This window comes from Budorcas taxicolor, chromosome 1 (genome assembly GCF_023091745.1).
Source record: "Budorcas taxicolor isolate Tak-1 chromosome 1, Takin1.1, whole genome shotgun sequence".
Classification (NCBI taxonomy): domain Eukaryota; kingdom Metazoa; phylum Chordata; class Mammalia; order Artiodactyla; family Bovidae; genus Budorcas; species Budorcas taxicolor.
In genome coordinates, this window is record NC_068910.1 from 110,116,116 (window position 1) to 110,142,713 (window position 26,598).

The 26,598-nt window shown below is 38.9% G+C and overlaps 1 protein-coding gene and 1 pseudogene across 1 annotated transcript in view; both read right to left on the bottom strand.

Moving 5' to 3' along the window:
- ABI3BP (ABI family member 3 binding protein) overlaps positions 1-26,598 on the bottom strand; it is a 286,106-nt gene that overhangs the window by 231,158 nt on the left and 28,350 nt on the right. The gene's annotated exons all lie outside the window — the stretch shown is intronic.
- On the bottom strand, positions 6,006-6,401 carry LOC128049979 (ER membrane protein complex subunit 5-like; annotated as a pseudogene).

Here is a 26,598-nt window from a genome sequence, read left to right on the forward strand (position 1 = left end):
CTAATGAATATTCAGGACTGATTTCCTTTAGGATGGACTGGTTGGATCTCCTTGCAGTCCAAGGGACTCTCAAGAGTCTTCCCCAACACCTCAGTTCAAAAGCATCGATTCTTTCGTGCTCAGCTTTCTTTATGGTCCAACTCTCACATCCATACATGACTGCTGGAAAAACCATAGCTTTGACTATATGGACCTTTGTTGGTAAAGTAATGTCTCTGCTTTTTAATATGCTGTCTAAGTTGGTCATAGCTTTTCTTCCAAGGAGCAAGAAGAAATGGAGTAGCCCTCATAGTCAATAATAAAGTCTGAAATGCAGTCCTTGGATGCAGTCTCAAAAATGACAGAATGATCTCTGTTCGTTTCCAGGGCAAACCATTCAATATCACAGTAACCTTTGATAGTAGATAAACTGATTTCATAATACCTCAGCAAGTTAACAGAGTTTAACAATCATCTCAATAATTTCACAATTGAATTTATTTTGGTGAAATTTGTATCCATTTTAGAGATAAGGACTTGATCTTTTAAAGTTTGTACAGTTAGTTTGAGCCTAATTTTTCATTACATCTGAGAGCTTTCATATGGAATCCATATGAGAAATGGATAAACTCATATTGTTTGTGAGATTGTTGCTAACATTTCTGGCCATGTAAATGCTATTATTCCCATGTCCTTGAGACTCTCTGCCTGTACTGTAAGGTGAGGTGCATTAGGGATGGAGGACTGAATGGTGGGAAGATATGAGGTTTGGAGCCAGAAAACCTGTATTCAAGTCCCAAGTTAAATCCACAATTGCCCTTGTTATATGAATAATTAACTTAAGGTCTGACTGTCACATTCTTCCATCTAATTTAGGATTAGTCATACATAGCTACCTTCTCAGAGTTACTGGTAGGATTAAATGAAATAGTTTTGGAAAGCAGCTTCTAAACAGTACAGCTCAGTGATATTTAGTTGTTATCAATAAGACCTTATTAATGGATTCTTTCCATTTGGGTGTACTTTGAATTTTTAAAGTTCCTTGCATTTCAACCAGATATTCATTCTATAAATCAAGATACAGCTTATATGTGATTGGAAGCTACATAAGGACAGTATCCTTAGCACAGAGAAAATATTCAATGAATAGTTTTCAAATGATTGAACAAACACATCCTACGTTTTTATTAAATAGAAGTTAATACTCAGATAAACAAGTAAGTCTCTTCAAAGAAAATGGATTATATTAGAGGGTACAGTGTATGAGTTATTACTCAAAACACATAATAAATTCTATATAAAGGAGTAAGCTGCACGCTGAGGTAATTAAAAAGAACATTGGCTGATTAGAAATGATTCGGTCAGGAATGGCATAGAAGAAGCATTTGAGTTGGGTCTTGAATGTCAAAAAGGACTTTTCCAGAGAACAGGAGGAAGGGAATTTCAAACCAAGGAATAGTAAGGATGGGTAGGTGTGATGCCTAGGATAATCTATCCTACAAGACATTGTGTAAGACATGTGCTATTAAAATATCTTGTTCAAAATTCTTTCCATCTACTCTTTAACTTATAATTAATATATGACCATAAGCATCTGACACCATTTGATATCATACACAAATAGAAACCTTTCTTCTGAGTGTGGGGTTTTCTAAGAGGAGTTTCCAAACATCAAAAAATGCACGTACTTAATTCCCGTGGTGTTTATCCCATTCCAGGCATCTCATCCTAGTCATTCATGGAAACACAATGGCCAGCTTTATGGAGCTGGGACAGCATGGCCAGGAGCCATAATGCTAAGCCCAGCATACTCAATTCCATCTACTTAGCAATATTATACCTCAGTACCCCCTAATGAGCAATAGTAGACTAATTCTTAACATTCATCTACTGTCCATGGGAGAGCCACTGAAAATCTATTATCTTCCACACTACTATTAGAACAATTTCAATGGCTTTAATGATTCTAGAATGTCTGAGACAAGTTTGGTGCAGATTGGAGAATTCCATGCTTCAGGCACTTGTTTCAAGTGCCCATTCTCCATAATTTCTCTATAGCATTTAACACCTCTGCCCACCTTAATGCATGCATTTTCACATGTGCACCCACACGTGCACCCGCACCCACCTTGGTTTTAGTCTGGAACTCAATGGTATCCTAGAAGTTTTTCCTAAGCACACTTCTCCATGTTTCTCCCTTATTTTTCCTCCTCTTCTGGCCCTCACAGCTTGGCTAGTCATTAAGAGTCAGTCTTTAACTCCTTCAGGGAACTCTTTTACACTCAGGATGCAACAATAAGTTAGCTGATAGCTACTAAATACTTAGCTTACTCTGAAATCTGCACCCCTAGCTCTGCATATTCAGGTCCAGTCTTCCCAACTTTCTGAAGCACTGACATTGTCATTGATGACACTAAATCCCAACCATCACAGTCTTCCTCAAAAACCAATTTAATCTCTGCCTTGCCTACTTTGGCCACAGTTCCAGGCACCCGGGTCACCCTTGCAGTCATCTTTTATCCCTTGCTATAAAATTGGCATCAAACATGGAGGAATTCAAATATAAAGATGCCTATGGCTGGGCTTCGCTATCATCCTGGGCTTTTGGAACAGTGGTTCTCTTCTGAAAAGCTTAGCTTGAGGGAAAAAAGTGACTTTCCCTCTTTTCTCACCATTCTTAACCTTGCCCACTTCAGTATAGGTTGTTTCATCATCCAATACTTTTATTATAATGGAAGAGACTCCCAAGGGCAAACCACATATAAATTATGGTTTGATATCATTTAAATCACTTGAAATGGGTTGCAAGTGAATCAGTGTTCCCCAGCAATTCCATTTCACCTTTTCCTGACCCTTTTCAGTAAGATCATGGCTTATTGTTTCTCATTCACCCCCTTCGTATGCTACTGAATAAAATCCCAGGTCTTCCTATTGGCATGGTGATATCTGAGGGGAAAAGTCATTTTTATCTTTGTCTACAAACTAATTCTTTAAATTTTGGTCAAAATTGCCCCTTCCAGTTCAATTTATTTCAAAAAATTATTTTTAGGGAGTTTCTCATGAACAGGATGCTATATAACACACACTGGGGACATAAAGACAAGACCACCTCAACCTTGAATTCTTAGTTTCTTCTATATATAATCTAGATAAATTTTCCATACTACCTCTCCTCTTATTTCTGAAAACCTTACTTAATTCCCCTAAGCTGCTTACTTTCTCTAACTGTTCTTCTCTCTGTTTTTCTCTTTCCATTTCTGTTTCCACAACTTCACCCTGCATCCTCCTGATGTCATTTTTTTTCATGCTTCGAATACAGTTCTCCCATAGCCCCAGATAAGGTAGCCTCATCCCTCTTTAGGGAATGGGGCCATTGTGTCTTCTGGGTCTAAATAACACCCATAGATTTAACCTGAAGAGACCATTCACTCTCCCTCGTTTTTATAATCACCAAAGTTATCACATCTCCAATCTATCCCCCTTAATATTTCCAGGTTAATAATCATTTAAACGTGCTGCTATGTTACATCATGTTGTGTTACCTCTTCCCCCTTCTACTTCTAGCACCAGAAAAGTAGATGACTCCCGAATGTTCACAACATACAGGTCAAAATAAAGCTAGTCTCATAATTCACCTCTAGGTGTTGGCTCTATGTTAACTGACCCCTAGGTTTTAACTCTTAACACCATGTGGTAAGGGCTATACCCAGAGAATTAACATCTACAAAGGAAGAAAAGGAGTTTTCTGAAGCATGAAAGGAAGATACTTTCAGGACCACTTCTTAAAGGAAGTAATACTATTTTTGCCCTGTGGAGGTTACCAGATAGTTGGAGAGAATACTGGTATATTAAGCAATGTTTTCCATTTATTGAAGTTAGAGGGTATAGAGATTCCTCTCCAGGGAAAGGTTTGTGGGGAGCATGGGACTTCAGCAGAGCTTTGAAGATTAGAGTCGAATGACAGGCAGGACTTGGAAGGGTATTTCAGTCAGAAAATGTTAGGAGACTGTTCTGTCAAACTCTAAACCCTGCACACAGTTATGGAAAGCAAATAGGCCAGTTTCATTAAAATGGAAATTTCATGTGCAGAGGTACTTGGAATCTCAGAATTGGAAAAGACCTTAAAGTAACTGCACCGGTTCTCTCTCTCTCATGACACTGGACAGATTCACTGGAACCAGACTGTAGATTTGTTCTCAGGACAAACCAAGAAACCTCTTCTCTCTGAAACACTAATTCATCTAACAAAGGGCCAGACACAGCAATCCTAGTCACTGCATTTCTGGTTTTCATCAGAATATTTTCCTCTCAAACATGGCATTTACAGATATATGTGAGATACTTGTCTTTTAAAAATAATGAAGTGGTTATTTGAAAAACTGTTACTTTTGAATGTGGCATAATAAACCAAAACTTGGAATCAGCAACACAAACAGGCAGCATTAACTTCAGGCCAAAAAGGCAACAGGTCTGATTTTTTGGCAAAATCATAAAAAAAGCTGAAGAAGGCTGGGATTCATGAAATCTTGGAATTGCCCTTTGGATAGAATTTAACTGGCTGGCCATTAGTCACGGAATCACTTGTAGTCAACTTAAGGATCATTTTCACTTGCGTGCTCTCCCTAAATTCCCTTCATGACATTTATTTTTAGAATGATCATTCCCTGAGAATTTCTCTCTCTTGTTCCTCTCCTCTGTCCTTCAGTGTTATACTGAAACATGAAACTGCACAGTGAAATAAACAGAGTAGCAATAAACTGACACTGGTGAGGAATCACAGTTACACTGCAGCCACTCCCATCAATAACATGTAACATGAGACCAAAAAAGTTCTAAACAGTTCCACAGTCCTTTATATTATATGTAGATGGCCTTGAGTAGATAATCTGCACTAATTTAGCATGAAAATGTTATCTTTTTAAAGGAGGCAAGATAGTAATCTGTATTAGTATTCAAGGGATGGTGAACCCTTTTCCTCCACAATTCTGGGCCCTAATTAAAGTTCTAGATAAAGTGAAGTGAAGTGAAGTCGCTCAGTTGTGTCCGACCCTTCTCGACCCCATGGACTGCAGCCAACCAGGCTCCTCCATCCATGGGATTTTCCAGGCAAGAGTCCTGGAGTGGGGTGCCATTGCCTTCTCCAACTAATTCACTAGTTTAGTATGCAATAAAATAACAGAGGCTTTGAATAAGTTAAACTGGCTAGTAATAACTAATCAGTTTTCTTCAGTGATCACTGTTCTTCTACATAGGCAGGATAATTAATTCATGGATAGTCTTTCTGGTCTATCTTCAACTATTCTTACACTACATAATCAATTAGGGACATCTTTTTACAGATATATGAAGAGAACACAGGTAGCTTTACGTAAGTTGAGTTTGTTAAATCTATTTGTTATGACAGGGGATTTCTGACACAAAAATTGCTCATTGCACACTGAACCCCAGAGAAGTGATGAAACAAGACAGCTGATGTTAGGAGGTATATGGGAGTGGGGTAGGGTGAGAAGTCATGGATAAATTAAAAACTGGCAAGTATCTGCTGAAGCAGAGCCACTTTTTAGGGGGCATAAGGAAAACTGATAAGTCACCGTTTTGGTCTCTTTAGAGAAATCTATTTGTTGTTAAGAACTTAAGACCATTTACTACCATTCATACTGCAAAATGCAGTAGTCACACTATTTCCAAAAGGATCCTAAAAACTGTAGTGCAAAAGAAATCTAAGAAAATAAATAATTACAAAACCATCAACATTTTTCAAAGAAATGTGCTCAAAACAGTGACTTTTACAAAAAATGTGAATTTTTTTTAATGAAAAAAGAATTCTCTCTCTGAAAGATCAAAGACTCATTTCACAGATAACTTCTACTGCATTAACGACTTGATTAAGTGTACAAATAAGGGTCGCAGACTTTTTAAATTAGGTCTGAGCGATCAATATAAATACTGATGGGGGAGTGTTTTGTATCCCAAACTCTAATATTTCAGCTTTGTGTCCTGTCCTGTTATTATAATTTGTAAAAATCTTAACGACGCAGTGATTCAAGTTTTCGTAACTTCAACGATGTGTTAGAGGACAATGCATCTTGGTTTGAAGAATTTGTTGTATCCGAAGGCCAGAACAGTACTCAACCATGATGATTAAATACATAAAATGATGGGTGATTCCATAGTGTGTCAAATGTCTTATTTTTTAGTTCTGAAGTGGCATCCATGTCTTTAAACTCCCCTGCAATATGAAGTATACCATAACAGGTAACTGCAAAGGCCAGAAGTGTCTGAAGAACTATATCCATTGGCAGTAATTCATCTTCCTTTTCTGTTAATCGCATATAAGAAGGATGCTGTGCAGCGGAAAAGGCCACGTGGGCTAGGGCAAAGAGGCAGATGCCCACCAGCCCCTTCCATAGCGACGGCGCCATGACTCCGAAAGAGCAGCCCAACAAAGGAAGCGAAGGGCGGCAGGGCCGTTCCTTCCTCCACCGGCGGGTGTCCGCGCAGCGCAGAAGTTCTAAAGTGTCACATAAACCCATAAGATACAGAAGCACACACGGAAACACCTATCAGCAGCTCTCACTGTTATCAGAGACGGCGCATTTCCACCAAGCCTCGGGCAAAAGGAAACTATGTTTGTGATTTCTTTCATTTTTTAACTCTGGTGGGTATCCCCCACCCCCGCCCCCAGAATCATAGAGTTTGTCTGGCAAGGGGCTGAGAAGGGAAACTAGGACCTGTCTCCCCTCATAAACTCAGCAAAAGCCTCTGTAACCACACAGAGAGCAATCAACATGTGTGTCATCAGGCAGAACGAGGTGGCAGGTGTGATGCTGAATATCCCTGGTGTGCATTTCTAACTCAAAGGTCTTGCCGTCTTCCCAGGAAAATAACAAATAGGGCCCAAGAAAGAAACAAGTTGCTGTCCCTGAGCACAAGGAGAGAGTATATGCTTCCATAACTTTGAAGTTAGCCATTTCAATATCTTGGACATTTCCATATCTTTGAAATTAGCTGTTGATGAGAAAGTCACCAGGGCTTCCCTGGTGACTCAGTTGGTAAAGAATATGCCTGTAATGTGGGAGACTCCAGCTTGATCCCTGGGCTGGGAAGATCCCCTGGAGAAGGTAATGGCTACCCACTCTAGTATTCTGGCCTGGAGAATTCCATGGACAGAAGAGCCTGGCAGGCTATGGTCCATAGAGTCACAAAGAGTCAGACATGACTTAGTAACAAACACACACAACAAATTGTGAGCAAAGAGGACTGTTTGCCACTTCTAGGCCAACATGTTGAAATGCTGGTGCCAGACTCTCCACCAGTTAACCAGGTGGGGCCTGAGCTTTGAATGACTGCAAAGAACAGAGGCCATGGCCATTATCAGTCGACATGAAATTGAGCCAGAAGCATATTTTTGTCACTTTAAGGCCATTGAGATTTGGGGTGTTGTTGTTGTTGTCGTTGAGGTATAATCTAGCCCATCCTGACTAGTGTAGATGCAGATAGATGCTATGAGAGAAAGCAAATCAGGGAAGCAGTTAGGAAGGCTCAGGTGGGGAGGAAATACACTCTTAGAAAAGAGAAGGCTTTGTTTAAGAGTATATGTTTAAGGATAAAGATTTGAAGCAAAAGAGAAGCTGAGTCATTCAGATATATAGGGGAAGAACATCACAGGCTGAAGAACATCACACCAAGAGCAAAGGCCTAGAGAAAGGAAGATGTGTGTGGCTCTCATGGCAATAAGAAGATGAGCAAGAGGGAAACAGCAAGAGGTAAAGCAAGAAGTAATGGGGCCATACAAATATAGCCTTCTAGGGAGGATTTGGGGAGAAGGCAATGGCAACCCACTCTAGTACTCTTGCCTGGAAAATCCCATGGATGGAGAAGTCTGGTAGGCTGCAGTCCCTGGGGTTGCTACGTGTTGGACACTACTGAGTGACTTTACTTTCACTTTTCACTTTCATGTATTGGAGAATGAAATGGTAACCCACTCCAGTGTTCTTGCCTGGAGAATCCCAGGGACGGGGGAGCCTGGTGGGCTGCCGTCTATGGGGTCGCACAGAGTTGGACACAACTGAAGTGACTTAGCAGCAGCAGCAGCAGCAGCAGCAGGGAGGATTTGGACCTTTACTCTGAGATGGTCAGTTATTTGGGTTTTGAGCAGAAAAAGGATAGGATATGCTTTATGTTTTAACTGATTGACTCTGAGTGAAAGGTGTATTGAGCATATCCTGATAGGCAAAAGCAGGGAGACTAGTTAGGGCACTACAGCAGTAATGCAAGTGAGAAATAATGGTATTGTGAATCAGGATGGGATAAAATGTGAGAAAAACAGAGAAATAAAATTCAGGATAAAATGTGAAAGTAGAACTGAAAATATTTGCTGGTGAATCAAATGTGACATTCATGAGAAAAAAGGGAGTTTAAAAATGTCTCTACATTTTTTAGGAAAAAAAACAAAAACAAAAACAAATCTCAGCACAAATCTCAACCTATCTGAAGCTTACACAAACCACTGGACCAACCTTAGGAGGGCAGAAACCAAAAGGAAGAAAGAATTCAACCTTAAAGCCTGGGAAAAGGAGACCTCAAACACAATAAATTAAAAAAAGAGAAAAGGCAGAGAAATACTACACAAATGAAGGAACAAAGTAGAAGCACAGAAGTCCAAATAAATGAAGAGGAAATAGGCAAATTACCTGAAAAGGAGTTCAGAATAATGATAGTAAAGATGATCAAAAACCTTGAAAACAAAATGGAGGAGATGCAAGAATCAATTTAAAAAGACCTAGAAGAATTAAAGAATAAACATGCAGAGACAAACAATGCAATTACTGAAATTAAAAACACTCTAGAAGGAGATCAACCCTGGGATTTCTTTGGAAGAAATGATGCTGAAGCTGAAGCTTCAGTATTTTGGCCACCTCATGCGAAGAGTTGACTCATTGGAAAAGACTCTGATGCTGGGAGGGACTGGGAGCAGGAGGAGAAGGGCACGACTGAGGATGAGATGGCTGGATGGCATCACTGACTCGATGAACGTGAGTCTGAGTGAACTCCGGGAGATGGTGATGGACAGGGAGGCCTGGCGTGCTGCAATTCATGGAGTCACAAAGAGTCAGACACGACTGAGCGACTGAACTGAACTGAACTGAGAAGGAATCAATAGCAGAATATCTGAATCAGAAGAACGAATCAGTGAACTGGAAGATAAAATGGCAGAAATAACGTCTGAAGAGCAGAATAAAGTAAAAAGAATAAAAAGAACTGAGGATAGTCTCAGAGACCTCTGGGACAATATCAAATGCACCAACATTCGAATTATAGGGATCACAGAAGAAGAAGGGAAAAAGAAAGAGTATAAGAAAATTTTGAAAAGATTATAGTTGAAAATCTCCCCAATATGGAAAAGGAAATAGTCAATCAAGTTCAAGATGCACAAAGAGTCCCATACAGGATAAACCCAAGGAGAAACACGCCAAGACACATACTAATTAAACTAACAAAGATTAAATACAGAGAAAGAATACTAAAAGCAAGGGAGAAGCAACAAGTAAAATACAAATGAAACCTCATAAGCTTAACAACTGATCTTTCAGCAGAAACTCTGCAGGCCAGAAGGGAATGACAGGACACATTTAAAGTACTGAAAGGGAAAAATATACAACCAAGATTACTGTACCCAGCAAGGATCTCATTCAAGATTGATGGAGAAATAAGAAGCTTTTCAGACAAGCAGAAGTTAAGAGAATTCAGTACCACCAAACCAGCTTTACAACAAATATTAAAGGGACTTATATAGCCAAGAAATACAAGTGAAGAAAGAAGATCTACAAAATCAACCCCAAACAATTAAGAAAATGGCAATAGGAACATATATATCAATAATTACTTTAAAGGTAAATGTATTAAATGCTGCAACCAAGACACAGACTGGCTGAATGGATACAAAAACAAGACCTATATATATGCTATCTACAAGAAAACCACTTCAGACCTAAAGACACAGATAGACTGAAAATGAGAGCACAGAAAAATATATTCCATGCAAATGGAAAGCAAAAGAAAGCTGGAGTAGCAATCCTCATATCAGACAAAATAGATCTTAAAATAAAGAATATTACAAGAGATAGGGAAGGACACTACATAATGATCAAGGGATCAATCCAAGAGGAAGAATGTAACAACTGTAAATACCTATGCACCCAACCTAGGAGCACCTCAATACACAAGACAGGCACTAACAGATGTAAATGGAGAAACTGAGAGTTACACAATAATAGTAGGAGACTTTAACACCCCATTCACACCAATGGACAGATTATCAAAACAGGAAATTAATAAGAAAACACAAGTCTTAAATGATACATTAGATGAGATGAAGTGCATTGATATCTTCAGGACATTCCATCCAAATGCAGAAGAATACACCTTCTTCTCCAGTGCACATGGAACATTCTCCAGGATAGACCACATCTTGGGTCACAAATCAAACCTCAGTAAATTTAAGAAAATTGAAATTGTATCAGGCATCTTCTCCAACCACAAGACTATGAGACTAGATATCAATTACAAGGAAAAAAAAACTGTAAGAAACACAAACACGTGGAGATTAAACAACACGTTTCTAAATAAGCAACAAGTTACTGAAGAAATCAAGAGAAATCAAAGAATTTCTAGAAACAAATGACAATGAAAACAGAACAACTCAAAACCTATGGGATGCAGCAAAAGCAGTTCTAAGAGGGAGGTTTATAGCGATACAATCCCACCTCAAAAAAAACAAGAAAAACACCAAAGAGACAACCTAATTTTACACCTAAAACAACTTCTTTTTCAAAGAAGAAGAAGAACAAAAAAATAGCACCCAAATTAGTAGGAAAGAAATCATAAATATCCAAGCAGAAATAAATGAAAAAGAAATGAATGAAACAATGTAAACATTAATAAACTAAAAGCTGGTTCTTTGAGAAGATAAACAAAATTGACAAACTTTTAGCCAGACTCATCAAGAAAAAAAGAGAGAAGAATCAAATCAACAAAACTAGAAATGAGAAAGGATAGATTACAACAGACAATGCAGAAATAAAAAGGATTATAAGAGACTATTATGAACAACTATATGGCAATAAAATGGATAACCTGGAAGAAATAGACAGGTTCTTAGAAAAGTTCAATCTTTCAAGACTGAACCAGGAAGAAATAGAAATTATGAACAACCCAGTTACAAGCACTGAAATTGAAGCTGGGATCAAAAATCTCCCAAAAAACAAAACCCCAGGACCCAGATGGCTTCACAGGAGAATTCTAACAAACATTTAGAGAAAAGCTAATCCCTATCCTTCTAAAACTCTTTCAAAAAATTGCAGAGGAAGGAAAACTTCCAAACTCATTCTACAAGGCCATCATCACCCTGATACCAAAACCAGACAAAGACAACACACAAAAAGGAAACTAGAGGCCAATATCACTGATGAACATAGATGCAAATATCCTCAACAAAATTTTAGCAAACAGAATTCAGCAACACATCAAAAAGATCATACACCATGATCAAGTTGGGTTTATTCCAGGAATGCAAGGATTCTTCAATAGATGCAAATCAGTCAATGTGATACACCTTATTAACAAATTGAAAGATAAAAACCATATGATAATCTCAATTGACGCAGAAAAAGCCTTTGACAAAATTCAGCACCTATTTATAATTAAAACTCTTAAAAAAATGGGCATAGAAGGAACCTACCTCAACACAGTAAAGTCCATATATGATACGCCCATAGGAAACATTATTCTCAATGGTGAAAAACTGAAAGCATTCCCCCTAAGATTAGGAACAAGAAAAGGGCATCCACTTTCACCACTATTATTCAACATAGTTCTGAAAGTTCTAGCTACAACAATCAGAGAAGAAAAAGAAATCAAAGGAATCCAGACCAGAAAAGAAAAAGTAAAGCTCTCACTGTTCGCAGATGACATGATACTGTACATAGAATACCCTAAAGATAGTATCCAAAAATCACTGGAGCTAATAAGTGAATTTAGCAAAGTTGCAGGATACAAAATTAATACACAGAAATTATTTGCATTTCTACATACTAACAATGAAAAATCAGAAAGAGAAATTAAGGAGTCAACCCCATTCACCATTGCAACAAATGGAATTAAATCTATAGTGATGAACTTACCTAAGGAGACAAAAGAACTGTACACAGAAAATTATAAGACACTAATGAAAGAAATCAAAGATGACATAAACAGATGGAGAGATATTCTATGTTCCTGGGTAGGAAGAATCAATATTGTGAAAATGACTATAATACCAAATGCAATCTACAGATTCAATGTGATCCCCATCAAATTGCCAATGACATTTTTCACAGAACTAGAACAAAAAAATTTCACAAGTCATATGGAAATACAAAAGACCCCAGATAGCCAAAGTAGTCTTGAGAAAAAAGAATGGAGCTGGAGAAATCAATCTCCTGGCTTCAGGTTATACTACAAATCTACAGTCATCAAGACAGTATGGTACCAGCACAAAAACAGAAATATAGACCAATGGAACAAGATAGAAAGCCCAGAAATAAACCAATGCACCTATGGGTACCTTATTTTTGACAAAGGAGGCAAGAATATACAACAGAGCAAAGACAGCCTTTTCAATAAGTGGTGCTGGGAAAACTGGACAGCTACATGTAAAAGAATGAAATTAGAACACTTCCTTACACCATACAGAAAGATAAACTCAAAATGGATTAAAGACCTAAATGTAAGACCAGAAATTATAAAACTCTTAGAGGAAAACAGAGGCAGAACACTCAATGACATAAATCAAAACAAGATCCTCTATGACCCACCTGCTACAGAAATGGAAATAAAAACAAAAGTAAACAAGTGGAACCTGATTAAACTTAAAAACTTTTGCACAGCAAAGGAAACTATAAGCAAGGTGAAAAGACAACTCTCAGAATGGGAGAAAATAATAGCAAATGAAACAACTGACAAAGGATTAATTTCCAAAATATACAAGTAGCTCATACAACTCAATAGCAGAAAAACAAACAACACAATCAAAAAGTGGGAAAAAGACCTAAACAGACATTTCTTCAAAGAAGACATACAGATGGCTAACAAACACATGAAAAGATGTTCAATGTCATTCATTATTCAGTTCAGCTCAGTCGTGTCTGACTCTTTGCAACCCCATGGACTGCAGCACACCAGGCCTCCCTGTCCATCACCAACTCCCAGAGTGGAGTTTGCTCGAACTTATATCTATTGAGTTGGTGATGCCATCCAACCATCTCATCCTCTGGCTCATTATTAGAGAAATGCAAATCAAAACTACAATGAGATATCACCTCACACCAGTCAGAATGGCCATCATAAAAATATCTACAAACAATAAATTCTGGAGAGAGTGTGGAGAAAAGGGAACACTCTTGCACTGTTGGTGGGAATGTAAATTGGTACAGTCACTGACAGTATGGAGATTTCTTTAAAAACTATGAATAAAACCACCACATGACCCAGCAATCCCACTCCTAGGCATATACCCTGAGGAAACCAAAACTGAAAAAAAGACACATGTATCCCATTGTTCGCTGCAGCACTATTTACAATAGCTAGAACATGGAAGCAACCTAGATGTCCGTCAACAGATGAATTGATAAAGAAGTTGTGGTACATATATACAATGGAATATTACTCAGGCATAAAAATGAACACATTTGAGTCAGTTTTAATGAGGTGGATAAACCTAGAACCTATTATACAGTGTGAAGTAAGTCAGAAAGTAAAAGATAAATATTGTATTCTATCACATATATACGGAATCTAGAAAAATGGTTCTGAAGAATTTACTTGCAGGGCAGCAATGGAGAAATCAGACATAGAGAATAGACTTATGGACATGGGGAAACGGGAGGAGAGAGTGAGATGCAAGGGAAGAGTTAGCATGGAAACTTATATTACCATATGTAAAATAGAGAGCTGGGGGGATTTGCTGTATGGCTCAGGAAACTCAAACAGGACCTCTGTATCAATCTAGAGGAATGGGATGGGGAGGGAGATAGGAGAGAGGTTTAAAAGGGATATGTGTATACCTATGGCTGATTCATGTTGAAGTTTGAGAGAAAACAACAACATTCTGTAAAGCAATTATCCTTCAATAAAAAAAAATATATAAAAAATTTAAAAGTCTCTATTTTTTTCAACCTGAGTGAATGGAAAGATGGAATTTTCTTTAACTGAGTTGAGAAAGACTGTAGGGAAGTAAATTGCAGAAAAATGGACTCAAGAGCTTAGTTTTAGATGTGCTGAAACCTCCATGTCTATTAAAAGTCAAGTGGAGACATTGAGTAGAGACTTGAATAAAGGGATCTGAAGTGGAACACAGGGTAAGGAATGGAGATGTAAATCTTCCACTTTATTAGTATTTAGATAGTATTTAAAGTCACTAGATTAGATGAGATAACCAGGGGATGAGAAGATAGAAAAGAGATTCAAGACTCCATCTTGGGATGTTCCAATTTAAGAGATTAGTAAAGCGAGGATGAATCAGCAAAGGAAACTAAGCAGCAGCCAGTGAGAATGGAGGGAAAGCAGACAGATGAAGAAACTGAAGCCAGAGATGGTTAGTTATTTGCTGAAGGAGATGTAAACCTTAACTGTGATCCTTGCCCTCACTGCTCATAGCTCAGCTCCTGGTAAAGGGAGATTGTGCTGGGACTCAGAATAACTGCATAGTATTTTTTGTGGAATATCTCATAAAAATAGCCCAAACTGAGAAACATGTGGCTGGTGCTACAAATAGAAATAAAGAAAGAAAACAAAGAATAAGGAAGAGATTATATGAGTGAGAGAGAGCGACAAAGCGACAGCTGGCACTAGCATTTTCTTTGCAGACTCACTCCATTAGAAAGAATGTACACTGAGGAAATATTTCACCAGAGGGACAAGCCATTCAGTATTTTTATTCAGGATAATTCTGCCATATGACAAATATTCTCTAATGTACTCTATTGGGAAAATTAATTAAAAGAGTGTGTGCTTAGTTGCTTAGTCATGTCCAACTCTGCAACCCCATGGACTGTAGCCTGCCAGGCTCCTCTGTCCATGGGGATTCTCCAGGCAAGAATACCAGAGTGGATTGCCATTCCCTCCTCCAGGGGATCTTCCCAACCCAGAAATCAAACTGGGGTCTCCTGCATTGCAGGTGGATTCTTTACCAGCTGAGCTACGAGGGAAGCCCAGTAGACTGTAGTCTGCCAGGCTCCTTTGTCCATGGAATTATCCAGGCAAGAATACTGGACTGGATAGTCATTCACTTTTCCAGGGGATCTTCCCAATTCAGGAATTGAACCTGTGTCTCCCACATATCAGCTACATTACAGTCTGAGTCACCAGGGAAGCCTGAAAAGGGTATGCATACCTATATTTTAAAAATAGAAATATAGTATAGAAGCCTTCCAAAACTTGTCTAAAACACTGAAAGTCTGACTTGCACTTAGGATGTAGAAAGCTGTACAAAACACTGTTTCCATCCTTATGACTACCAAAAAAGTATCCCTAATCAAATTTGCAGGCTTGGGCTTCCCTGGTGCTCAGACCATAAAGAATCCGCCTGAAATGTGGGAGATGTGGGTTCAATCCCTGGGTTGGAAAGATTCTCTGGAGAAGGATATGGCAACCCACTCCAGTATTCTTACCTGGAGACTCCATATGGACAGAGAAGCCTGGCGGGCTACAGTCCATGGAGTCGCAAAGAGTCGGACATGACTGAGCGACCAAGCACAACGCACAGCAAGAAAAAATAACCGAAGAGCTGAGGCTGTAAGGAAATGTGAAATCTAAGAAAGACAAGCCTTTCCAAAGAGAGATGTCACTGGATGCCATAGAAACTAGTAAGAAGAATTTGGTTAAAAGTTGTAATGAATTCTTAAAGTCCTATTGTGGGCTATCAAGAGACTAGAGAACCCTTGAGTTAAAAAAAAAAAGGGGGGGGGTGGGGGGAGAGAGAGAATATAAAACCCTTGAGAGCTGCAGATACAAGGAGAATTTGCAACCACTTGTGGGCTCTTCTCCATGACTTTCAAGGTTGCTTACAGGAAAGACTGAAAGTAGTGAGAGGGTCCTGAGAAAACCTCCTTTGCTGTGAAAGACCGGGATGGGAGTTGGGGGTTGGGAGGAGTGTTAGAGCAGTCACGGAGGGAAAGTCATAAAGTACCATCCAGGTCATTCTCTTCTATCTTTCCTGTGGAACACAAGCCTGACTTCCTGGGGGTGAAGGGAGGATGAGCTTGATGCCTTAGAGCACAGGTGAAGAGCCACTGAAGCTGGGAGAAGGGAACAGAAAAACATACTTCATCCCTGGATAGGGGAGGGTGAGACCTCGTTCTTAAGACCCAGGGCACAGTGCGTTCCTAAGACTACGGCTGGATCAGAGCAACAGAGGGAACCTGCCTAAGCCCTCTAGCAACTGTCCAGTAAGTGCTGAATATCATTGAAAAAGCAAGAGAGTTCCTGAAAAACATCTACCTTTGCTTTATTGACTATGCCAAAGCCTTTGACTGTGTGGATCACAACAAACTATGGGAAATTCTTCAAGAGATGGGAATACCAGACCTCCTGACTTGCCTCCTAAGAAATCTGCATGCAGGTCAAGAAGCAACAGAACCAGATATGGAAAAACAGACTGGTTCCAAATTGGGAAAGGAGTACGTCAAGGCTGTATATTGTCACTCTGCTCATTTAACTTATATGCAGAGTATATCATGCGAAATGCCAGGCTGGATGAAGCACAAGCTGGAATCAAGATTGCTGGGAGAAATATCAACAACCTCAGATAAGCAGATGACACCACCCTTATGAAAGAAAGTGAAGAAGAACTACAGAGGAAGTAAAAGAGGAAAGTGAAAAAGTTGGCTTAAAGCTCAACATTCAGAAAACTAAGATCATGGCATCCAGTCCCATCACTTTATGGCAAGAAGATGGGGAAACAATAGCAACAACCCGACTTTATTTTTCTGGGTTCCAAAATCACTGCAGATGGTGACTATAGCCGTAAAATTAAAAGACGCTTGCTCCTTGGAAGAAAAGCTATGACCAATGTAGACTATATATTAAAGAGCAGAACATTACTTTGCCAACAAAGGTATGTCTAGTCAAAGCTATGGTTTTTCCAGTAGTCGTTTATGGATGTGAGAGTTGGACTTTAAAGAAAGCTGATCATTGAAGAATTGATGCTTTTGAACTGTGGTGTTGGAAAAGACTCTTAAGAGTCCCTTGGACTCCAAGGAGATCAAACTAGTCAATCCTAAAGGATATGGGTTCTGAGTATTCATTGGAAGGACCGATGCTGAAGCTGAAACTCTAATACTCTGGCCACCTGATGTGAAGAACTGACTCATTGGAAAAGACCCTGATGCTGGGAAAGACTGAAGGCGGGAGGAGAAGGACATGACAGAGGATAACATGGTTGGATGGCATCACCAATTCGATGAACATGATTTTGAGCAAGCTCCGGGAGTTGGTGAAGGGCAAGGAAAGCCTAGTGTGCTGCAGTCCATGGGGTCACAAAGAGTTGGACATGACTGAGTGACTGAACTGAACAAACACCACCACCAATTTAATGCTAAGAGAGCATCAAGAGCATAGAGAGAAACCTTCTCTGAGATGTCGGCTCAAAGGGAAGACAATAAGAAATATCCTCTGAAAAATCAGTCTCACTTTACAAGTTAATGCTAAAGAAACTGGAAGTCTGCGGGGCATTGCAGTAACCATGACAACAATGAAATACAAATGTAGCTCAACTCATGACACAATTTTCTCAACCTAAAGGCTTAAAAAAAGAAACATATGCTAATTTTTAGGCATACAAACTATTTTCCTCAGTCTGTACTGTTCTACAGAGATGTTGAGTTTTTTAAAAAGGAAACACACTGTTAAGAGACAAAGCAATCCATAGAACCAGACTTTGATATGGCACAGATATTGGAGCTATGATGGAATTTATAATTATAATAAATATATTTAAGGCTGTAGTAGAAAAGTCAGGCAGTTTGTATGATATGTGATACTTTCAGGAGAAAGAGGAAAACAGTAAGAATGAATCAAACTTAAATTTCAGAAATGAAAAATATGGTATAAAAATAAAAAGGAGTGACATTTTTAGAAAGAGAATCTAGAGAATCTAAGGGGTACAATACAAACCAGTTCAATATACTTGTAGTTAGAAACTCAAAAGGAGAGAAAATTGAACAGAAGAAATATTTGGAGGGAATAACAGTTTAACTTTTCCTAAATCAAGGATGAGTGACCATAAATCTAAGAAACTCAAAAACCACCAAAGAGAATAAATATGAACAGCTAAATATATTGTCATCAAATTGCTGAAAACAAAGACAAAGACAAAAACTGGGAGGCAAGTAGGACATAAAAGACACATTACATATAGCAGGGAAAAAATATGCTATATTAAATAGTAAAAGGAATTTTGCAGATGTGATTAAGTTGGGTACTTCAAACTGGAGTAGCTCAGACGGTAAAGCACCTGCCTACAATGCAGCAGGCCAGGGTTCAATCCCTTGGTCAGGAAGATCCCCTGGAGAAGGAAATGGCAACCCACTCAAGTATTCTTGCCTGGAGAATCCTATGGATGGAGCAACCTGGTAGCTTACAGCTTATGGGTTGCAAAGAGTCGGACACGACTGAGCGATTTCACTTTCACTTTCATAAAGAAATTGTTATGGATTATCTGGGTTGGCCCAATCTAATCAAATGACCTCTTTAAAGCAGGACTTTCTCTGGCTGGAAGCAAGATATATGAGGCAGAAGGAGAAGTCAGAGAGATTCAAAGCATTTGAAGGATTCAATCCATGGTTGCTGACTTTGAAGATGATGAAAGGGAGTCACATGACGTGAAGTATGGATGGACTCCAGAAGCTGAGAGAGACTCAGTCAACATCCAGAGAGGAAACACAGACCTCGGTCCTGCTTCCACATGGAACTTAATTCCATCAAGTGCCTGAATGAGCCTGGAAGTAAATTCTCCCTCAGAGCCTTCAGCTAACAAGCCCACCCCAGCCAATACCTTAATGTCGCCTGAGACCTGGAACAGAGAAGCCACATATGCCCACCCAGATTGCTGACCTACAGAGCTATAAGATAATAAATTTGTGTTCTTTAATAAATTTCTGGTAACTTATTATGGCAGCAATGGAAAACTAGTGTAGTGTCTTTACATCAGTCTACTCAAAGGCAGTCTTATTAACAGAAAGGCTTAACAAAGGCAGCTCTAGCACCAACTATTCCATGCAGTAAGGAAGTACAGAGCTTCCCTGGTGGCTCAGCTGGTAAAGAATCCACCTGCAATATGGGAAACCTGGGTTTGATCCCTGGGTTGGGAAGATCCCCTGGAGAAGGGAGCAACTACCCACTCCAGAGAGGATGGAGAATTTCATGGACTATATAGTCCATGGGGTCGCAAAGAGTTGGACATGACTGAGCGACTTGCACAAGGAAGCAAAGGAGGGATCATCTGGGGCCCAATTTAAGGCATTAAAAGGCTCTACCTAATGAAATATACCTCACCCCCAATGCCCACTCTCACATTTGAATTTCCAATTTTGAATCACAGAGTCAATCCTCGAGATAGAAGTTACCTATATTAAAAACAAATAGAAGAGGAGTAAGGCATGATCTCTCTCAGGGCTCAGATCAGTTGTAAATGTGTATTTCAAACTCCAGGGTAGTCATTTTGTAAAAAAGCATAAATAATATGCTAAGAAAGGAGAGAAAATGGAATCAAGTAAATTATAATTACAACTCAATTACAACTACAAAAGGCAGAAAAAGAGTTCAAAACAACTTGGAACCAAGACAAACTTGAAACCAGGAGAAATAGCAAAAAGCACAAAAAAGTAACAGTAGATAAAACTCCAACTATATAAAAAGTATTTGAACATCAATAGTCTAAGTGAACCAATTGAAAGACAGATTATCACTTACTATTTTTAAAAAACTCAATAAATTAGAAAACAACAAACTTCCTCAACTTTTATAAAGAATATCTATGAAAATACATACAGCTGATGTCATATTTAATGGTGAGAAACTTGAAGTTTTCCTACTAACATGAGGAACAAGACAAGGATGGCCCCCTCACCACTCCTTTTCAACACTATATTGGAAGTCCTAGCTAATATAGTAAGACAAAAAATAAAATAAAAAGCATGCATATTGGAAGATATAAAACTGTCTTTCTTTGCAGATGACATAATTGTCAAGGTAGAAAATCTGAAAGAATCAATTAAAACTTTCCTAGAACTAATAAGCAATTATAACAAGTTTGCAGGATAAAAGATTAATATGCAAAAGTCAGTCACTTTCCTATAGACAAGCAATGAACAAGTGATATTTAAAAACACAATACCATTTACATTAGCACCTGCAAATTGAAATATTTGTATATAAATTAACACAATATGTATATTAAGAGAAAAATGAGAAAATTCTGATGAATAAAATCAGAGAACTAAATAAAAGGAGAGATATCCATGTTCATGGAGAGGAAGACTCAATATTGGCAAGATGTCAGTTCTTCCAAACTTTATTTATAGATTCAATGAGATCCAAATATAAATTCCAGCAAGTTATTTTTGGATATTGACAAACCAATTCTAAAGTTTACATAGAGAAACAAAAGACCCAGAACAGTCAACATAAGACTGAACTAGAACAATCTTGTAAGACTTATGCTACCCAACTTTAAGACTTGCTATGAAGCTACAGTAATCAAGAGAGTATGGTACTAGCAAAAGAACAGACAAATAGACCAATCTAACAGAATAGAGAGCCCAGAAACAGACCATATAAAGTCAACTGATCTTTGACAAAGAAACAAAGGCAATACAATGGAGAAAAATAGTCTTTTCAACAAATACTGCTGGAACAACTGGACATCTAGATGCAAAAAATGAATCTAGATATTCACTGAGCAGTGGCCACAGGACTGGAAAGGTTGTTTTCATTCTAATCCAAAAGAAGGGCAATGCCAAAGGATGTTCAAATTACAGTACAACTGTACTCATTTCACATGTTAGCAAAGTTATGGTCAAAATCATTCAAGCTAGGCTTCAGCAGTACATGAACCAAGAACTTCCAGATACACAAGTTAGGTTTAGAAAAGGCAGAGGAACCAGAGATCAAATTGCCAACATTTGCTGGATCATAGAGAAAGCAAGGGAATTTCAGAAAAACATCTACTTCTGCTTCATTGACTATGCTAAAGCCTTTGACTGTGTGGATCACAACAAACTGTGGAAAATTCTTCGAGATGGGAATATCATACCACTTTACCTGTCTCCTGAGAAACCTGTATGTGAGTCAAGAAGCAACAGTTAGAGCTGGACATGGAAGAACTGACTGGTTCAAAACTGGGAAAAGAGTACAAGAAGGCTGCATATCCTCACCCCATTTATTTAACTTATATGCAGAGTACATCTTGTGAAATACTGGGCTGGGTGACTCACAAGCTGGAATTACAATTGCCAGCAGAAATATCCACAATCTGAGATATGCGAATGATACCATTCTAATGGCAGAAAGTGAAGAACTACAGAGCCTCTTGATGAAGGTGAAAGAGGAGAATAAAAAGACTGACTTGAAATTCAACATTCAAAAAAACTAAGATAATGGCAACTGGTCCCATCACTTCATGGACAATAGGAGGGGGAAAAGTGGAAGCAATGACAGATTTTATCTTCCTGGGCTCCAAAAATCACTGCAGATGGTGACTGCAGTCATGAAATTAAAAGATGCTTGCTCCTTGGAACGAAATCTATGACAAATCTAGACAGCATGTTAAAAAACAGAGACATCATTTTGCCAACAAAGGTCCACATAGTCAAAGCTATGTTTTTTTCCAGTAGTCATGTACAATGTGATAGTAGGACCATGAGGAAGGCTAAGTGCCAAAGAACTGATATTTTCAAATTTTGGTGCTGGAGAAGACTCTTGAGAGTCTCTTGGACTGCAAGGACATCAAACCAGTCAATCCTAAAGGATATCAATTCTGACTATTCATTGGAAAGATTGTTGCTGAAGCTGAAGCTCCAGTACTTCGGCCATCTGATTTGAAGAGCCAACTCACTGGAAAAGATCCTGATGCTAGGAAAGATTGAGGGCAAAAGGAGAAGGGAATGGAAGAGGATGAGATAGTTAGATAGTATCACCAACTCAATGGACATGAATTTAAGCAAACTCCCAGGGATAATAGAGGGCAAGAGAGCTTGGCATGCTGCAGTCTGTGGGGTCTCAAAGAGTCAGACATGACTTAGTAACTGAGCAACAACAACAAGAAGACGTTTGCTTTACATCATTCCCCCAAAATAACTCAAAAGGGATCATAGGTCTAAATGCAAAATGAAAAACTATAAAACTCCTAGAAGATGACAGAGGAGAAAAGCTTGATGACATTAAGTATGGTGATGACTCTTTAGACACAGTACCAGAGGCACAATCCACCAAAGGAAGAACTGATAAGCTGGAATTCATGAAAATGAAAACCTTCTGTTATGGGAAAGATAACATCAAAAAATGAAAAGACAAGTAACAGACTAAAGAGAAAATATTTGCAAACACATCTAATAAAGTCTCTTATCCAAAATACAAAAATAACTGTTAAAACTCAACAATGAGAAAAAAAATAACTTGATTAAAAATGGACCAAAGACCTTAGCAGAGAAATACTTGCCAAAGAGATATGCAGATGGAAAATAAGCATATGAAAAGATACTCCACATCATATAACACCAGGGAAATGCAAATTAGAATAACAGTGAGGTACCAGTACATACCTATCAAAACAGCCAGTCACTAGAACACTGATACCATGAAATGCTGGGAAGAATGGAGCAAAAGTAGTTTTCATTCATTGCTGGTAGGAATGCAAAATGGTAAGGCGACTTTGGAACACAATTTGGTAGTTTCTTACAAAACTAAATATACTTTTATCTGTGAACCAGTAATCATGCTCCTTGGGATTTACCTGAAGAGAATGAAAATTTACAATTTCTGCCTTTTCTAAAACCACACAAAAATCTATACTTGGATGCTATTCACATCTTTATTCATGTTTGCCAAAGCCTGGAACACTCACATGTTGCCTGTTAGTCATTCAATCACGTCCAACTCTTTATGACCCCACGAACTGTAGCCTTCTAAGCTCCTCTGTCCATGGAATTCTCCAGGCAAGAATACTGGAGTAGGGTGCCATTCTCTTCTCCAGAGGATCTTCTCATCCCAGGGATCAAACCCACGTCTCCTGCACTGCAGACAGACTCTTCACTATCTGAGCCACCAGGAAAGCCCATATTCTATCACTAAGGGAAACCAATTCACATTATCTAACTTCTAATAGTGAGAGTGCAGGGATAACAGATAACCTAGGGGGTGAAGACTTCTCACTGGTTATTCACAGCTTGTTTCCCATGCTCACCTTCTCTTCCACACACAAGCCAACCCTTTTCAATATGAATATAAAGCCAAAACTTCAAGTATCTAAGAAAAATCATCTTTAAGGATCCATGATCCTAATTCAAGTTCTTTCTCAAGTTCTACCAATCTCTCCTGCTTTGAGGCCTAAGACAATTCAGAAACCTTATTGGTTATGGTGACAGAATATGGGCAGCTCAACAACGAAACCCTCCCATTTCTTTTAATAGCAGGGTTCATGAAAGAAATACAACTGTACAGTTTTAGCAAGTGTTTTTCAAAATGGTCAATTATTGCTAGGCCAAAGTACATCCTAGTAGACTTGCTATAGTAATGACGTGAAAACATGGGGCATCTTTACTCTTTGAATGAAATTAAAATTTTTGATTTGCCATCAGAAGAATGGGGTTTAGTGAGGAAAGGACTGAGTTCATGCATCATTATTTATTGAGTAACTTCTGTGCACTAGGCATTATTCTGGGTGCTCTAGGGAGTGGAATCACAGCATGTTAGTGGCTGACATAACAAATGAGGTCAACAGAGATCCAGACTGGTCTAGTTATTTTACCAAAATATCACAGCTGGAAATAAAATAAAGTCTGTGTCCTCGACATGCTCAATTTCTTGTTCTAAATCATCTTTACAAGTGATAAATGCTACCATTACTATGCTGCTGCTGCTAAGTCACTTCAGTCGTGTCCGACTCTGTGCGACCCCATAGACGGCAGCCCACCAGGCTCCCCCGTCCCTGGGATTCTCCAGGCAAGAACACTGGAGTGGGTTGCCATTTCCTTCTCCATTACTATAGAGATGTCTAAAACACATAAATCCATGCATCTGTCATGAAAGGAAGGACTTTGCCCAAGGCCAAAGATGGGCAAGAAGAAGGCCACACAGCAGGTTTAGTTTTGTGACTAGCTTAGTTTTCTTCTTAGTTTAATCCCCCAAAAGCGACATGAAAGCACTATCAACTTCACCATCCTGAGTATGCTTCTGTTCTCCAACCTTAAGTGGTCACACTGGACTTACAACTCTCATTGTTTCCATTGACACAGCTGTTATATCACAAATAGAGTATAATGATTTCATGTGTGGACTATGAGTGTGGGCAAGAGATCTGCTGTCAATAATCCCAGTAGTCTCTCAAACCTGATCATCTACAAATCTGGGTAAGACCTTTATCCCTAGGACTAACTTTTGCCAACCTCTCTCGGGTGAAATGAAGCAAGTGAGGGCAATGTTATCTCTTAAATTCATGCTCTAAAGGGCAAACTGTGGCTCATGGACAAAATCCAATCTGCCACCTGTTTTTGTAAAAATAGGAGAGTTGAATTTAACAAGTACTGTAGGGCTCACAAAGTCTGAAGGATTTCCTATCTGGTCTTTTACTAAAAAAGTTTGCTGACTCCTGCTCAAAAGTAAAATATTAATAATGAAGGAATAACAAAAACTTAAGCAGATTCTTCATTATCACAAAGGTGGGCTTCAAATGAAAAGTTGAGATGGCTTGTTAAATATAGTTTCTTACTTAGTTATACCTATGAAATTATAGTACAGATTAAGCTATAGGAATTTTATAAACATAAAGACTCAAATATACCTCCTTTGATCTATCACATATTGAGATGACTGGTCTGAGAACTGGCTGTTCTTTTTCAAGGCATTAGCTGTTATTTTTACTGTCAAGCTTGGTGGCTCTGTGTTTATGGTTACTTCCCCAGAAGACCACAGGCTCTGTTTCCGTGCCTTCCTGTTGCCCCCGCCTGCTGCCATGGCAAGCGCAGAATCTTACATTAAGGAACTCAATGCTGTTGCATGTGCAATAAATTTTAAATCTTTCAAATCTGCAAGCTTCTCTTTTCTTTTTTTCTTTTAACGATACTGAAGGTTATTCGGGTATCGGAAAGTTACTTTAGCAGACCTAGTTTTGTCTTGACTAGCAGTGTTATCATGTTAATTAGTATAACATTCCCAAACCTCAATGTTATTATCTGTAAAAAGAAAAGCTTAAACTGTATACCTTCTAGGACTTTTGGTTCTAAACTCTAAAGGCAAATCCCATTAGACATCTATCGATCTCTAGGGACAGATCAAGTTTTTGTTGTATTAGAATTTTGGTAAATCAAATATTTCACAATAAACTGTGGAAAATTCTGAAAGAGATGGGAATACCAGAGCACCTGACCTGCTTCTTGAGAAATCTGTATGTAGGTCAGGAAGCAACAGTTAGAACTGGACATGGAACAACAGACTGTTTCCAAATAGGAAAAGGAGTACGTCAAGGCTGTATATTGTCACCCTGCTTATTTAACTTATATGCAGGGTACATCATGAGAAATGCTGGGCTGGAAGAAACACAAGCTGGAATCAAAATTGCCAGGAGAAATATCAATAACTTCAGATATGCAGATGGCACCACCCTTATGGCAGAAAGTGAAGAGGAACTAAGAAGCCTCTTGATGAAAGTGAAAGAGGAGAGTGAAAAAGTTAGCTTAAAGCTCAACATTCAGAAAACTAAGATCATGGCATCTGGGCCCATCACTTCATGGGAAATAGATGGGGAAACAGTAGAAACAGTGTCAGACTTTATTTTGGGGGGCTCCAAAATCACTGCAGATGGTGACTGCAGCCATGAAATTAAAAGACGCTTACTCCTTGGAAGAAAAGTTATGACCAACCTAGATAGCATATTCAAAAGCAGAGACATTACTTTGCTGACTAAGGTCCATCTAGTCAAGGCTATGGTTATTCCTGTGGTCATGTATGGATGTGAGAGTTGGACTGTGAAGAAAGCTGAGCACCAAAGCACTGATGCTTTTGAACTGTGGTGCTGGAGAAGACTCTTGAGAGTCCCTTGGACTGCAAGGAGATCCAACCAGTCCATTCTGAAGGAGATCAGCCCTGGGTGTTCTTTGGAAGGAATGATGCTAAAGCTGAAACTCCAGTACTTTGGCCACCTCATGCGAAGAGTTGACTCATTGGAAAAGACTCTGATGCTGGGAGGGATTGGAGGCAGGAGGAGAAGGGGACGCAGAGGATGAGATGGCTGGATGGCATCACTGATTCGATGGACGTGAGTCTGAGTGAACTCTGGGAGTTGGTGATGGACAGGGAGGCCTGGCGTGC